General features: G+C 42.3%; 3 non-coding genes across 3 annotated transcripts; all 3 read right to left on the minus strand.

Annotated features, from left to right (window-relative positions):
- Nucleotides 1-12,153: 12,153 nt before the first annotated feature.
- On the minus strand, nucleotides 12,154-12,360 carry LOC112061506 (small nucleolar RNA SNORA73 family). Its single transcript, XR_002890284.2, has one exon. It is a non-coding gene; the product is annotated as a small nucleolar RNA SNORA73 family (small nucleolar RNA).
- An 872-nt stretch (nucleotides 12,361-13,232) lies between these two features.
- LOC112059624 (small nucleolar RNA SNORA73 family) lies at nucleotides 13,233-13,439 on the minus strand. The gene has a single exon (XR_002888926.2). It is a non-coding gene; the product is annotated as a small nucleolar RNA SNORA73 family (small nucleolar RNA).
- A 967-nt stretch (nucleotides 13,440-14,406) lies between these two features.
- Nucleotides 14,407-14,613, minus strand: LOC112059623 (small nucleolar RNA SNORA73 family). Its single transcript, XR_002888925.1, has one exon. It is a non-coding gene; the product is annotated as a small nucleolar RNA SNORA73 family (small nucleolar RNA).
- Between the last annotated feature and the right edge of the window lie 341 nt (nucleotides 14,614-14,954).

Here is a 14,954-nt window from a genome sequence, read left to right on the forward strand (position 1 = left end):
GAAATGCCCCGGGGAGGGCGCTATAAACCCCGGGCGGCGGAGAAGTCGGGGTGAATCGGGGTCAGGGCGGGGGGGCGTGCGTGGTGCAAGGTGCCCGGCCCCCGGGTGCAGCGTTGGGGGTCAGAAGCAATGTCAGTGGGACTCGGCGTGGGCAGTTTTGCAGGAGCTGGTTCTGTGCGCCCCCAATTCTGCAACTGGCCCGGCAGACAGACCTCGCTGGAGAGCCGCAGGCAGACCCGAAGGCAGGGTCTGCTTTGTGCAGATGCAATTGTAGGAGCGGGAGAGAGAATTCTGCGCACACGCTTAACTTTAGCCTCCAGTCCCGGAACTCCATGGGACTCATCACACACACGACACCAAGCGCGGGCCCAAGTGCTTCCAGGCTGCACTGTGCACGTAACCAAGACCCAGACCTGTACTGCAAAGACCTTACCCCCTTCCAAGGGATAGACTTTAAGAATTACAAGTGTGCTCGCTTGTTTGGCTTGTCAGCTGTGTACCACTTCCTAACTTCTAATCAATGTCATTTCCCCAACCCCCATGCTGCAGTCCCCAGGGCCCGAACCCTGAAAAGGAACGTTTCTTTTTTTTTTTTAATGCTCCCACTGGAAGTTGGAAACATATTATTTTTATCATTCATAGTGCTGTAGAAATATGAACTAGTCTCCACAACTGCCTTCTACAGAGCCCAGATGTCCCAACGCCACTGTTAATGGCAGATCCAGGAAGCAACTCATGTTTTGTCCACTGGACTCTACTGCTTCCTGTGAGGCAACAATGACTTACTATACTACTGCATTGTTTACACTCGTTTTGCAATGCTTGGGACTACGCTTTAGGTTGGCCAAGAACAGCAATCATAATCTGGAGGCTTTAGGATTGACTCAATTGCTTTTTTTTAGGACAAGTTCCTGTTCATGTGTTGCTTTGGGATGACACAAGCAGAACAGCAAGTTTCCTTCCCACTCCACACCTTATGCAGAGCACACACTTCTCCTTGGTAGCTCAGGAAGTCACACATGTAACTTTCCTAGCATAGTGGGTGCCCTATCTAACATTTTCTTGTGACAGTCATTCACATTAAGAAGTCATCTCCTTTACTGTTCTGGTGCAAGACAAACTATAACCCTATCCCCGCGCTGAGATCTTACAGCATAAAAATGGCATCTTTGAGGAAATCACAGTAATTTGGCTTGCAATAGCCCATTTCTCTCCTAATCCTGATTAACAATATTTTCCTGTCAGGAGGGGGAAGAGGAAAGATGTGAAACAATCAGTGTAAGCATTTATTTCACGAGTGTTGGGGGAAACTATTCACCAGTTTTTGTGCCACAGCCTCACACTCCACGCAGCAGGCATTGCAATTGCCCGTCGAGTTCCCTTAAGACTGTAAAATGTAGAGCCGCACTGACAGATTTTGTATGGATGCCTAGTGCTCAGAGTTGAAAACCACAAGGTCTAAACTGGCCATGAATAAATCTAGGCTGGAAATTAAGATGTCCAACCGTCAGAGGAGTGAGGTTCTGCAGCAGCCTTCTAATAGAAGTGGGGCAAACCGCCTAACTACTTTTAAGATAGATCTTGATAAAGTTATTAAAGGGATGATGACAGGACAAGGACTGAACTCAGTGACCCAGGAGATTCCTTCCAGTCCCATGTTCCTGAGTCAAAATTCCTACCCCCTGTTGATTACTGCGGCATTGGCAAGTCATTTCTATGTCTCACTTCCCCCTAGTTCCGAAAACACGGGAACTACACGCCAGTCTCACAGGAGTGTTGTGAGGATTAACTAACTCTGGTAAAATGCCTTGAGGCCTTTGGTAAGCAATAGAACAGCCCAAAGTCATATTAGTCATAATTCAACAGAAACTCAGTATGTTCTAAAACGCAGCACAGAGGCTGTAGCAAGGATTGTCCAAACAGGTATTCAGGCAACATGGCTCCATAACCTATTACACGCACGGCACTGCAGAGCGGAGTCATGCTTCACTTTAGGGCCGTGTTCGCAGGTCTGTTGCAAAATGCCTTGCTTACTTAAAGGGAAGCCATTTTAATGCTCCAGCTGCTCTGCAAATATTGAAGCTACAATCTTCACATCTTCTAGGCAAATAAGAGCAGCATGTCAAATTGTGTTAAGGAAGCACAATCTAGGGCGAGAGCTTGGTTATGACATGATCAGACGCCTGCCTGTTTAAACACAGATTTTGTAATGTGGATGAATTGTCAGCACGGTTGAAAACCACTTTGCCCTACGTGATCTAAAGACAGCTACATGGCAGTGTGGAGGAAATACCGTGAGAAATGTTTCCTAACCTAGGCAGAGAAAACCAGCATAAATTGTAAGCCTTTGGGGGCAGAAATCATCTTTTTGGTCTCTGTTTGTACAGCACCTAGCGCCATGGGGGCCTGATCCATAACTAGGGCATCTAGGAGGTATGGTGCTACAAATAGAAAATCATCTGCATGGAAGGAAGCAGGTTTGAGAGAGCAATTTAAACAAGAACGCAACGAACCGTGTAAAGCCTGCTGCACTGAAGTGGTCTTCAACTGTTTCAGGTTTCTCCTGACAGTTCACGTCCCCATGTAGTCACTATCATGACAAAAACCCTATTTTTTCTTACCCACACCACTAAAATCTCAAGCTATTAAAAGTTACTTTAAAGATCTAGTTTTGCACAAGTTTCATGTCATAACTCCTCCTGTCACATATGAGGATGGAAATTAGTTTCCATTGATCATATCATGCTTCAACAATTTGGTTACTCATACAGCAGGGGGATGGTCAAACCCTCACCAAAAACTATTTCATTCAAGTCATATAATGCCATAGGTATTCATGAGAGATAAGGTGGGTGAGGTAATATATTTTTTGGGACCAACTTCTGTTGGTGAGAGGGACAAGTGTTTGATCAACACAGAACTCTTCTTCAGGAATTCATGGCATTTTACAGAGAAATAAAAATGTAGGTCTCCGTCACAGTATTAGCAGAAATATTTTCATTAAGGTATTACTAATGCTATGTTTTGCAACAAAAAGTTGGTAAACCCTACACTTTGGGTCTGATAATGACCTCTTAAAAGCTCACCCTGGGCAACCTGGTGGCTAGGAGCCCTATTAAGGAAGTTGACAAATAAGGTTGCTTCATAAGTCCAATAACCACATCTGCTGGCATTTTCATCAGCCAGTTTGGTATCAATGAAGCCTCACATTGATCTATTTAGTCCTGAAGAGTTGATACCACTGGAGATGAAAGAGTTAATCCCCAGACATCCAAGGACACAGGGAGAACTCAAGTGCATACAGCTATTTGCATGAAACACGAGAAGTCATCAGGTGTTCCTGAGTCTCACTCTGAGTGAATGGAACATTTAACCAGTCACATCACTGAAGGATATATCAAGATCCAAGCACCCCGGTTTAAAAGCAATTCCTTTATTAGTTATACCACTGAACCCCTCAGCGTCCATAAGATTCTTTATGAAGAAATATTACAGACTTTCCTTAATACAGTACACATGGGACCTTAGCTCCCAACCTCCCACCCTCTCCTAGTACCTAAAACGCAGTATGACCTGGATTGGGGAGCCCACTGGAACATTTCTATTTCTTTCCAGGTAACATCTCTGACATTTTTCCTGTTTTACTAAAGCTTTGTCTGGACTAGGAGTATGGGTATGCTGTTCGAACACATTAGCTAGTGATCTAGAAGTCTAGTGTAGACATGGGTGAGCGGCCGGCGAGCGCGCGCGCACACACAATAAATCATTTGAAAGCTTTTTATATCTATTTTAAGATGAGGTACGACATGGAGCTGCCAAGCGGTGCCATTACTACAGAAATAACACACTAAAATGATCACTTTGAAATATTTGCATGTTTCTGTTAGTTGAATGACTCTATGCATTATTTCAAGACATAACATTGGATTTGTGACCTTAAAGCATCTCAACAACAATTTAAAGGGTGAAATAAACTCTAATAATACATTTGTACAGGTCTCATTGACATTTAATAGTGCTGGTGACATTTCTGGTCAACATCACTATCTTGTTCACCATTATGATCTCTGTGGAGAGTGCATGGGTTACTGTTAAATACTATGCACTCGGCGATTGAGCGGCACCTTCTCTGAATGTCTTCTGAAGGCTGATACTCACTGCTGACTGAATTATGTGCCTCTTTATCTATCAGCCGAAGGACAAATTCCTGCACCAACTGGGGCACAAAAGTATCTGGTCTCTGTAAATTACAATCACCTGTCTTGGGATAATATTCCAAGGCTTTCATTTTGGCTATTTCAGACCGAAGGATTGAAGCAGCGTTATACAAAACCACTTGTTCGTTTGAAAGCCGATCATCAGGTTCACTCGCCGGAAGCCCATCCAAAAACCACTTGGATGATTTAAGGGCCTGCTTCGGGTTACTAGAAGCTTGGATAGCGTCAGCTAATGTTATCGCGCTGCATAGAACAATGGTAGACTTGCCTTGTCCGTGCTGTGTGGAATGAAATTGCAGACCCATAGTGTTTTACTAATCTTGCCTGTAATTTGCTACTGGAATAGCTTGCAGTTTCTATCTCTGAGGGAAGTAGGGCTTTGTATCTTTGAAGCAGTTTGGATAGGAGAAGAGCTTTCTTGTTGTCCATAAGATCATTGTCTATCTCTCCAATCAGCCGATAAAATGCAATGTCATAAGGTGACTGTATTGTTGATTGTTTTGCTTTAAGATTGGTTTTACTCAAGTAGGAAGAAATGCATGTTGCGTGATAAACGGCCTCCTTAGCAATCAAGTCTTCCACCGATGCTCTGCGCAACATGTCAGCATCTCCCCTTTGAAGGGCCGCCTCCCTCAGATTGGCTGCTCTTTCAAATGTTTCTATTCTATGAAGTTTCTTGTCTTTCTTACGTGTTTTTCGCAGACAAACAATGCAACAGGACCCATTGCTGGAGGATGTGCTTAAACCGGTGGCTATAGACTCGGGTGAGCATGATGCTCTCTGATCAGAGTCAGAGTCGGTTTTCCTCCCTGGGTTCGACATAACTCTGACATGTGCCAAATTCGACTTGCTTGTGTATTTCTGAAAGCAACCCCTGTGATAGAGTATTGGCGGCACAGCGACTAAACTGGAAAACTCACCCAGTAGCCGCCAATACAATTCATCTCTCCTGGCTTCTGCTGCCAGCATCACAGAGTTCTGGCCAGCACTGGTGGCTTGGGACAGTTTTGCATTCTTTTGATTTCCTTGACAAACAACACATTTTTCAAAGTTTGTGGACAGTCTTTTTTTCTTTGATCTAAGCTTGAAGGGGCTTGTATCCTCCATGTCTTCACATACCACAGCTGCCCTGTACAGGTAAAATTCCCAAAGTATATTGTTAGCATTGCTCTCACCACTACCACTATTTTTCATTTTTTACTAGTATATAGACTTGTGCTAACTTGGATCTACGTTAATACAAAAATTGCCATTTTTGCTTAGTGAGCACTTTGCCTGAAGCCCCGCTGAAGCTGTGGATTGGCATCTCTAACACTAATATTGACCTGTGCATAAGTGTCACTGAATTAAAAAACTCATTTCTAGAATATTTCAAAGACTAGTACTGCATGCATGTGCAATTACAGATTAAAACCTTCTGCCGTGCAGACTAGATGCTACAGTGTATGTACACAGGCATACAAATGAAGAAGCATTCAATTATGAATTCACATACATTTATATAAGATTGGCCAATGGTCCATCTATCCCAGTATCCTGTCTCTGGCAGCAGCCAGTGCCAGATGCTTCAGAGGGAATGAACAGAACAGGGTAATTTCGAGTGATCCATCATCCCCTGTCATCCAGTCCCAGCTTCCGGCAGTTTGGGGTTTAGGGACATCTGAAGCCCGAGGTTGTGTCCCTGACCATCTTGGATAATAGCTATTAATGGGTCTATCCCCCATTAACTTATCTAATTCTTTTCTGAACCCTGTTATTCTTTTGGCCTTTACAACATCCCATGGCAATGAGTTCCACAGGTTAACTGTATGTGTGTAAAGAAGTAATTTCATTGGGTGAGTCCTAGCTCTTGTGTTATGTGAAGGGGTAAGTAACACTTTCCTATTCGCTTTCTCCACACCATTCATGCTTTTATAGACCTCTATCATATCCCCCCCTTAAACATCTCTTTTAAAACCTGAACAGTCTGTCTTTTTAATCTCTCCTCCTAAAGGAACTGTTCCATACCCCTTATCATTTTTGTTGCCCTCCTCTGTTTTCCAATTCTAGTATCTTTTCAGTGATGATGTGACCAGAACTACATGCAATATTCAAGATGTGGGAGTACCAATGGATTGATACAGTGGCATTATGGTATTTTCTGTTTTATCATCTATCCCTTTCCTAATGATTCCCAACATTCTGTTTGCTTTTTTGACCATCACTGCACAACAAATGTTTTCAAGGAACTATCCAAGATCTCTTTCTTGAGTAGTAACAGCTAACTTAGACCCTATCATTTTATATGTATAGTTGGGATTATTTTTTTTCCTATGTACATTACTTTGCATTTATCAACACTGTATTGCATCTGCCATTTTGTCACTCCATTTTGAGAGATTCTTTTGAAATTCTTCGCAGTCTGCTTTGGACTTCACTATGTTGAGTAATTTTGTGTCATCTACAACTTTTGCCACCTCCCTGTTCCAAATCATTTACCAGGATACTGAACATCACAGGTCCCAGTACAGATCCCCACTATTTATGTCTCACTCCTGAACACTGATCATTTATTCCTCCCCTTTGTTTTCTTTTAATCAGTTACTGACCCATGAGAGGTCCTTCTCACTTATCCTATAGAATTGTAGAAGTGTGGGACTGGAAGGGGCCTCAAAAGGTCATCTAGTCCAGTCCCCTGCACTCAAGGCAGGATTACATATAGCTAGACCATTCCTGACAGGTGTTTGTCTAACCTGTTCTTAAAAACCTCCAATAATGGAGACTCCACAACCTCCTTAGGCATTTTGTTCCAGTGCTTAACCACCCTGACAGGACTTTCCCAACCTATACCCCCCTTACTGCAATTTAAGCCCATTGCTTCTTGTCCTAGCCTCAGAAGTTAAGAACAATTTTTTACCTTCCTCCTTGTAACCTTTAACATACTTGAACTGTTATGTCCCACCTCAGTCTTCTCTCAAGACTAAGGGTATGTCTACACTACCTGCCGGATCAGCGGGTAGCAATCAATCAATCGGGGATCGATTTATCGTGTAGTGTAGACGCGACAAATCGATCCCCAATCACTCTCCCGTCAACTGCTGAACTCCAGCTCGGCGAGAGGCGGAAGCAAAGTCGACGGGGGAGCCGCGGCAAACAACCCCGCCCTGTGAGGACATGAGGTAAGTCGAACTAAGATATGTCGACTTCAGCTAAGCTATTCTCGTAGCTGAAGTTGCGTAGTTTAGGTCAATCCCCCCACTGTAGACCAGGCCTAAACCCCATTTTTTCTATCTTTCCTCACAGGTTGTTTTCTAGGCCATTAATCAGTGTTGCTGCTCTGGACTTTCTCCAATTTGTCCACATCTTTCTTGAACTGTGGTGCAGTTTGACACAATACTCTAGTTGAGGCCTTATCAGTACAGAGTAGAGCAGAAAAATTACTTCTCGTGTCTTGCTTACACCACTCCTGCTGATTTATCCCAGAACAATGTTTGCTTTTTTTGTAACACTGTTATATTGTTGACTCTCATTTAGCTTGTCATCTACTATATAACGCCCAGATACCTTCCCAAGCTATACAACACCCAGGTACCTTCCCACGGTCCTCCTTCCTAGGCCATCATTTCACATGTGTGCAATTGATTGTTCCTTCCTAAGTGGAGTACTTTGCATTTTTCCTTATTGCATTTCATCCTATTTACTTCAGACCATTTCGATCCAAAGCACTTACAACCCTTCCCAGCTCAGTATCATCCGCAAACTTTATAAGTGTACTCTCTGCACCATTATCTAATCATTTATGAAGATATTGAACAGAACTGGATCCAGGAGCAATCCCTGTGGGACTCCACTCAATATAGCCTTCCAGCTGGACTGAGAACTACTCTCTGGGAACAGTTTTCCATCCACCCTATGCACCCACCTTATAGTAGCTCCATCTACGCTATGCCTCCTTACTTTGCTTAAAAGTCTTTGGTGAGGGACCTTGTCAAAGGCTTTCTGAAAGTCCAAACACACTATATCCATTGGATCACCTTTCTCCTTCAAAGAATTGTAATAGAGTGGTGAGGCATGATTTCCCTTTACAAAAGTCCTGTTGAGACTTCCCCCCATGTGTGTGTGTGTGTGTGTGTGTGTGTGTGTGTGTGTGTGTGTGTGTGTGTGTGTGTGTGTGTGTGTGTGTGTGTGTGTGTGTGTGTGTGTGTGTATGTATGTATGTTTGACAAATTTGTTCTTAATCACACTTTCATCCAATCTGCCTGGTACTGAAGTTAGGCTTGCTGGCCTGTAATCACCAGCACCGCCTCTAGTGCATTTTTAAAAAATAGGCTTTACATTAACTATCCTCCAGTCATGCAGTACAAAGGCTGAATTTAATGATCCTCCCCTACTGACTCTGCAATCTAAGACAATTCCTCAGATCTGTTATCTAAAAAGGAATGGCTGGGGTGCAGGGATCTCCCCCCAAATCTTCTGCAGTGAAAACCAACTAAATGTATTTAGCTTCTCTGCAATGGTCTTGTCTTCCTTGAGTACTCTTAGCACTTCAGGCTTCCTGCTTCTGTACTTAAAAGAATCTATCTACTACTGATGCACAATCTTCACTGGGGGACTGATCTGGTCAGCCAATTTCATTTGAAAAATATAGAAAAATCAGAGGTATTCACCATTTCACTAGATATTAATCAGCGTCATCATTCCTGATGAAAATATTCGCCTATGCAAACCCAATAAAAGTCTTAATATGTTATTGGGTGGGTTAGACTGATAAATATCAGACTAAGATTTTGCAATGAACAGTAAAAACCGTAGTCAGGCCTGTTGGAAGTGTTTCTGGAACTGTGCAAAATTTAAGTGTTGTAGCTGTGTTAGTCCCAGGATACTGAAACAAAGTGGAGGAGGTAATTTTTCTTGGACCAACTTGTTAGTGAAAGATAAGTTTTTGAGCTACACAGACCTCTTTTCAAGACAAAGAGCTCATCTACCTTGTCTCAAAAATGACACTCGTTTAGGTACCATTGTTTCACCTCACCTACAGGCTAACAGCACTGCTTGACAGCTCCACATCTAAATATAAGCTTTCAAGTGATACAGGATGTGGGGGAGTACATTAAACTGCACAAATATGGCCCACGCTGTAGAATTGACACACACCTAAAAGGAATGTACTAAGCTGAAGCCTAGGCTGTAATTAGTGCAGTTTAACATATTTGCCGTGCCACAACAGTTGGTTTTCTGCACTAAAAAGCCAGGGCAAGTATTAAGGGGTAGCAAGTAGGGCAATTGCCTAGGGCCCCTACAAAGCTATGTTTCTCAGGCTTTGATTTCAGCCCCACCCCAGTGAGTAACTCTGGCCCTGCTTGGTGGCCCCTCTGAAACCTACTCACGAACGCCCAGGAGGTACAGACCCCTGGTTAAGAACCACTGCGTTATCCAACATGTTGTAACATGACACCAGAATAATCCTGGTCTAAGCAAACCTGAGTTAAGTCTACTGACAAAAATAAGACATGCGACTAACCACAAGTAGCAGCAATTGTGGAAAATGTAGTGAGAACAGGTTACAGAACAGGGTGAGATGAAATTTTACACATATTTGAGTCCTCTGTATATCAATTTCAACCACTAATGCCACCAGTGGGATCTACACCTGGGGGTATCTGTGGCAGGGTGGACTGATTTAAATCAAGGCAATTTAAAGCATGATTTAAATCACTCAGTGGAAAGCCTGTTTAAATCAATCTTTCCATTTGTATTTCAGTTATTTTCTAAAGAAAGTTGATATAACCATTAAAACACGTTGATTTAAAACTAAATAGAAAAGCCTTTACGCCAGATATGGCACATCATTTTCCCTAACTAGAACAGTACACTATAAGTAAACACATATTTAAGCAATTATATAGCTTAATATTTTCAGATTTTTAGAAATTTATAGTAAATTTTTAGTATAGCAAATGGTGGGTGATATTAATAAATTGCGTATTTACTAATTAAGTATTCAAGATTTGTATCAAACTGCTTTAAATGGTAACTGAAATTATTTTAACAAACACACAAAACAACATATAAATTTTATTTTTTATTAAAAAACAAGCCCTTAATACAGTACACGACCTATTGTGCCTTTATAGATTGTGCCAATCTATAAAACTTGACGTCAGAAACAAGATTTTCCCGTTCTTTTCTTTACATAGGAAAGCAGCCTTTAAAACTTTTGATAAAGACTTATGGATTCAGTATATTTATTAAAATGTTTGAGATTATTTTAAATTTAGGCCTTAACATATTTTGTATTAAACTCAGATTTCATTTAACAGATTGAGAAATTACAATTGAAATAAAATAAATAAATAAATAAATAAAATCATTTTAATCCACCCTGTGGTGAATTATGAATCCCATTTTTGCCAGAGTAAATGCAGCCCTACTCCATTTGTTAGTGCTTTGTGTAGTCTCCAGGTAGCCTATCAAGGAGTATAAGTAAAACCAGAACTCTTCTATCCATGCAAAACATATGACCAGATCTACATTTTTTCCTTTGCATACCCATGTTAAACCTTTTCACTGACTTTTCTTCTATAATTTAACCATTAGATCACATCCTGGTGTTTAGGAGTTAGCATACCAAGTCATTAGAATAACTAAACATCAACAAAAGGGAATAAAATATACTATGATACTATCCAGTCAAAAGAATAGGAGACCCGGGCAGGAATGTGAAGAGGAACTGCAGGGATCCTGTTGGAAAATGGATCCAAAAGAGAACTCAAATATGGAACCTGAAAGAGTGAACCCTGTTATCCAGCTGCTTCTTCATTTTACCTGGAGAAAGAATAAAGCTTGGGGTCAGTGGTTTTGTTTTATTGGATTTTCCTAGGTATTTTAAACAAAATATCAGTGTTAGGGAGAGACGGGACAGGGTCATGGTTAAAGCCTATGACTAATCAAAAGACCAGGATTCTATTCCCAGTTTTGAAGGACTTCCTGTGCCATATTTCCCCCCCACCCCTTCCCATCAGTAGTATCAGGCTAATGTTGATTTTTCACAGGGAACGTAGCAAGTTGAATTCAAGAATAACTGCACATCCTGATACAAATGCACACATGGAAGTACAAATGATTTCCAAAAAGCTAAGACCGTATTGTAGGGATTCCATTCCCTCTCACCTTGCCATAATATGCAGATTAAATCATGGCCCCCAACCCCACAGCTATGGGAGACTATTTCATAGGTGTCAAGATCCTTTCTGCTTCAGGAGTCCTGTCTTCCACTGCTCTGCTGCAGTACCCAAAACTAGCCAGCCTCATAATCTCCCAAAACTTCCAGTAGAGAAGACAGTCCCAAAAATGAGAGATTACTTTTTAGGCCACCTTAATCCATCCTCAATGAATTTAAACACCATGGAAACAAACTGAGCATATATATTCCAGGGTGTAATCAATGCCCCACAGTAGTGATTTATGCAAGCCCCAGATTCTCATGCTTTTCAGCAAGGCAAGTTTTTTGTAGTTTCAATTTCCTCATAGCAGGTTATGATATACAGTTGACGACCACACCATAGTCACACAAGTTCAGGTCCAGTCGGTCCCAAATGCCTTAGAAGCTACAAGTCTTGAAGGCTACCGTCTGTGGGCCAAACAGAGTAATTTCCCCAGATAGCTACAGTGACATGAAACTTCTATGCTGAACTAAGGTATTTTACATCTGATTCCATACAGCTCTTGATAGCAGAAAACTAAAAGAAACTCTACATGTCTATGAACAAGTAATGGACTCTACACTACTCACCTTTTCAACTGATGCAACATGGCATCTGAAGCTAGAAGAAAACAAAAAGTTTGCAGATGAGTTGACGATTCATCCCTATTACATCAGATTTCCTTACAGTTTACTGAAGTGTGTTTTAACACTCATATCCACAAGCCTGGCAATAAAGACGCTATCTAACTGATGCAATGTCTCCTGCATGGTTTATCTCCTCAGTCACAGTCCGAAGACTCAGAGAAGCAGTAGGAATATGCAGGCTGCAGACCAGAGGCCCAAGCTTATTCTCCAACGTCGTGGAATGGGACTGTACGTCATGGAGCTCGAAAGCCTACGCTCCCGTACGCCACACGGGCAGAGCCAAGAGACAGCAACTTCTCCGGATGCCCACGTTGGACTGAAATAACGTACTCTAGCACTGTTTTACACTAGTCCATACACAACTGAACTACCCACCTACTTAGCTTCTCAGATGCTAAACTTGACTGAATTCCAACCCCATCAATGCAGTGGCCCAAAACCCACAATGCAACGCACGGGTATACGCCATGCATCAGTTACACAAATGTGCTAGACAGACCTTTGACCAAATGGACCACACAAAGGCTGTTTTATAAACACTGAAATGGGATGATGTAGGCGAACTAGAATTCATATTTGATCTATATCAAAATGGAAATTTGTATGGACCAAAACCAACATTTATAGTCAGTCACTGAAAAGGCAAAGGGACGACAACACAGCTTCTAGATTTCAATTATACAAAACCATATATGCATTGAGAACACTGTTGTTGACACAAGATTTCAAATATACCAATCCACGCTCCCCCAAAAGCCTGATCCTGCAGACACACAACAGAGTACTCCTTTACTGTGAGAAAGTAGGATCACCGCCTATATGCTTTCTAACAGGGGGTAGTTCATGTTTAGTTACAAGTAAGCTGAACTTTGCTATCCTTGCTGAGCCTTCTACATCTCCAGGATTCCATGTTATTTTGGGTAAACTGGGCTACCATGCAGACCCAGCCCAAGCGTACAAGAAAACAATACTAGGGAGTGGAAGGGTACTTTTATAAACACACACAAAATTGTAAGTGACACAAGTCCTCACCTTGTGGGCAGGCGTGCGCTGCTTGCAAAGCTGCTGAAATAGAACAAGCAAACAACATGTTAGAACAACTGTGAATCCCTGCTCAGTCTGCCTAATGGAGTTTGATGGGGTTGCAGAACATGGCTTCCCAGAGTGAAGAAGCCATCTGGGTAATGCAATGTCTCCTGCATGGTTTATCTCCTCAGTCACAGTCCAAAGACTCAGAGAAGCAGTAGGAATATGCAGGCTGCAGACCAGAGGCCCAAGCTTATTCTCCAACGTCGTGGAATGGGACTATACGTCATGGAGCTCGAAAGCCTACGCTCCCGTACGCCACACGGGCAGAGCCAAGAGACAGCAACTTCTCCGGATGCCCACGTTGGATTGAAATAACGTATTCTAGTCCATACACAATAGAACCACCCACCCACTTAGCCTCCCAGATGCTAAACTTGACTGAATTCTGACCCCATCAATGCAGTCGCCCAAAACCCACAATGCAAGGCATGGGTATACACCATGCATCAGTTACACAAATGTGCTAGACAGACTACGGGTAATGCTGTGAAAACTGAACTTTGAAGAAATGGACCACACAAAGGCTGTTTTATAAACTCTGAAATGGGATGATGTAGGTGAACTAGAATTCATATTTGATCTATGTCAAAATGGAAATTTGTATGGACCAAAACAAACATCTATCGTCAGTCACTGAAAAGGCAAAGCTACAACATAGCTTCTAAATTTCAATTATTATACAAAATCATATATGCATTGAACCATAGAATATTAGGGTTGGAAGGGACCTCAGGAGGTCATCTAATCCAACCCCCTGCTCAAAGCAGGACCAACACCAACTAAATTGAGAACACGGTTGTTGACACAAGATTTCAAATATACCACTCCATGCTCCCCCAAAAGCCTGATCCTGCAGAGACACAACAGAGTACTCCTTTACTGTGAGAAAGTAGGATCACCGCCTATGCTTTCTAACAGGGGGTAGTTCATGTTTAGTTACAAGAAAGTTGAACTTTGCTATCCTTGCTGAGCCTTCTACATCTCCAGGATTCCATGTTATTTTGGGTAAACTGGGCTACCATGCAGACCCAGCCCAAGCGTACAAGAAAACAATACTAGGGAGTGGAAGGGTACTTTTATAAACACACAAATTTGTAAGTGACACAAGTCCTCACCTTGTGGGCAGGCGTGCACTGCTTGCAAAGCTGCTGAAATAGAACAAGCAAACAACATGTTAGAACAACTGAGTGAATCCTTGCTCAGTCTGTCTAAAGGAATTTGATGGGGTTACAGAATATGACTTCCCAGAGTGAAGAAGCCATCTGGGTAATGTAATGTCTCCTGCATGGTTTATCTCCTCAGTCACAGTCCAAAGACTCAGAGAAGCAGTAGGAATATGCAGGCTGCAGACCAGAGGCCCAAGCTTATTCTCCAACGTCGTGGAATGGGACTGTACGTCATGGAGCTCGAAAGCCTACGCTCCCGTACGCCACACGGGCAGAGCCAAGAGACAGCAACTTCTCCGGATGCCCACGTTGGATTGAAATAACGTACTCTAATCCATACACAATAGAACCACCACCCACTTAGCCTCCCAGATGCTAAACTTGACTGAATTCTGACCCCATCAATGCAGTCGCCCAAAACCCACAATGCAAAGCATGGGTATACACCATGCATCAGTTACACAAATGTGCTAGACAGACCTTTGACCAAATGGACCACACAAAGGCTGTTTTATAAACACTGAAATGGGATGATGTAGGTGAACTAGAATTCATATTTGATCTATATCAAAATGGAAATTTGTATGGACCAAAACAAACATCTATCGTCAGTCACTGAAAAGGCAAAGCTACAACATACTTTTGGCTACTAAG

This window comes from Chrysemys picta, chromosome 23 (assembly GCF_011386835.1).
Source record: "Chrysemys picta bellii isolate R12L10 chromosome 23, ASM1138683v2, whole genome shotgun sequence".
Taxonomy (NCBI): domain Eukaryota; kingdom Metazoa; phylum Chordata; order Testudines; family Emydidae; genus Chrysemys; species Chrysemys picta.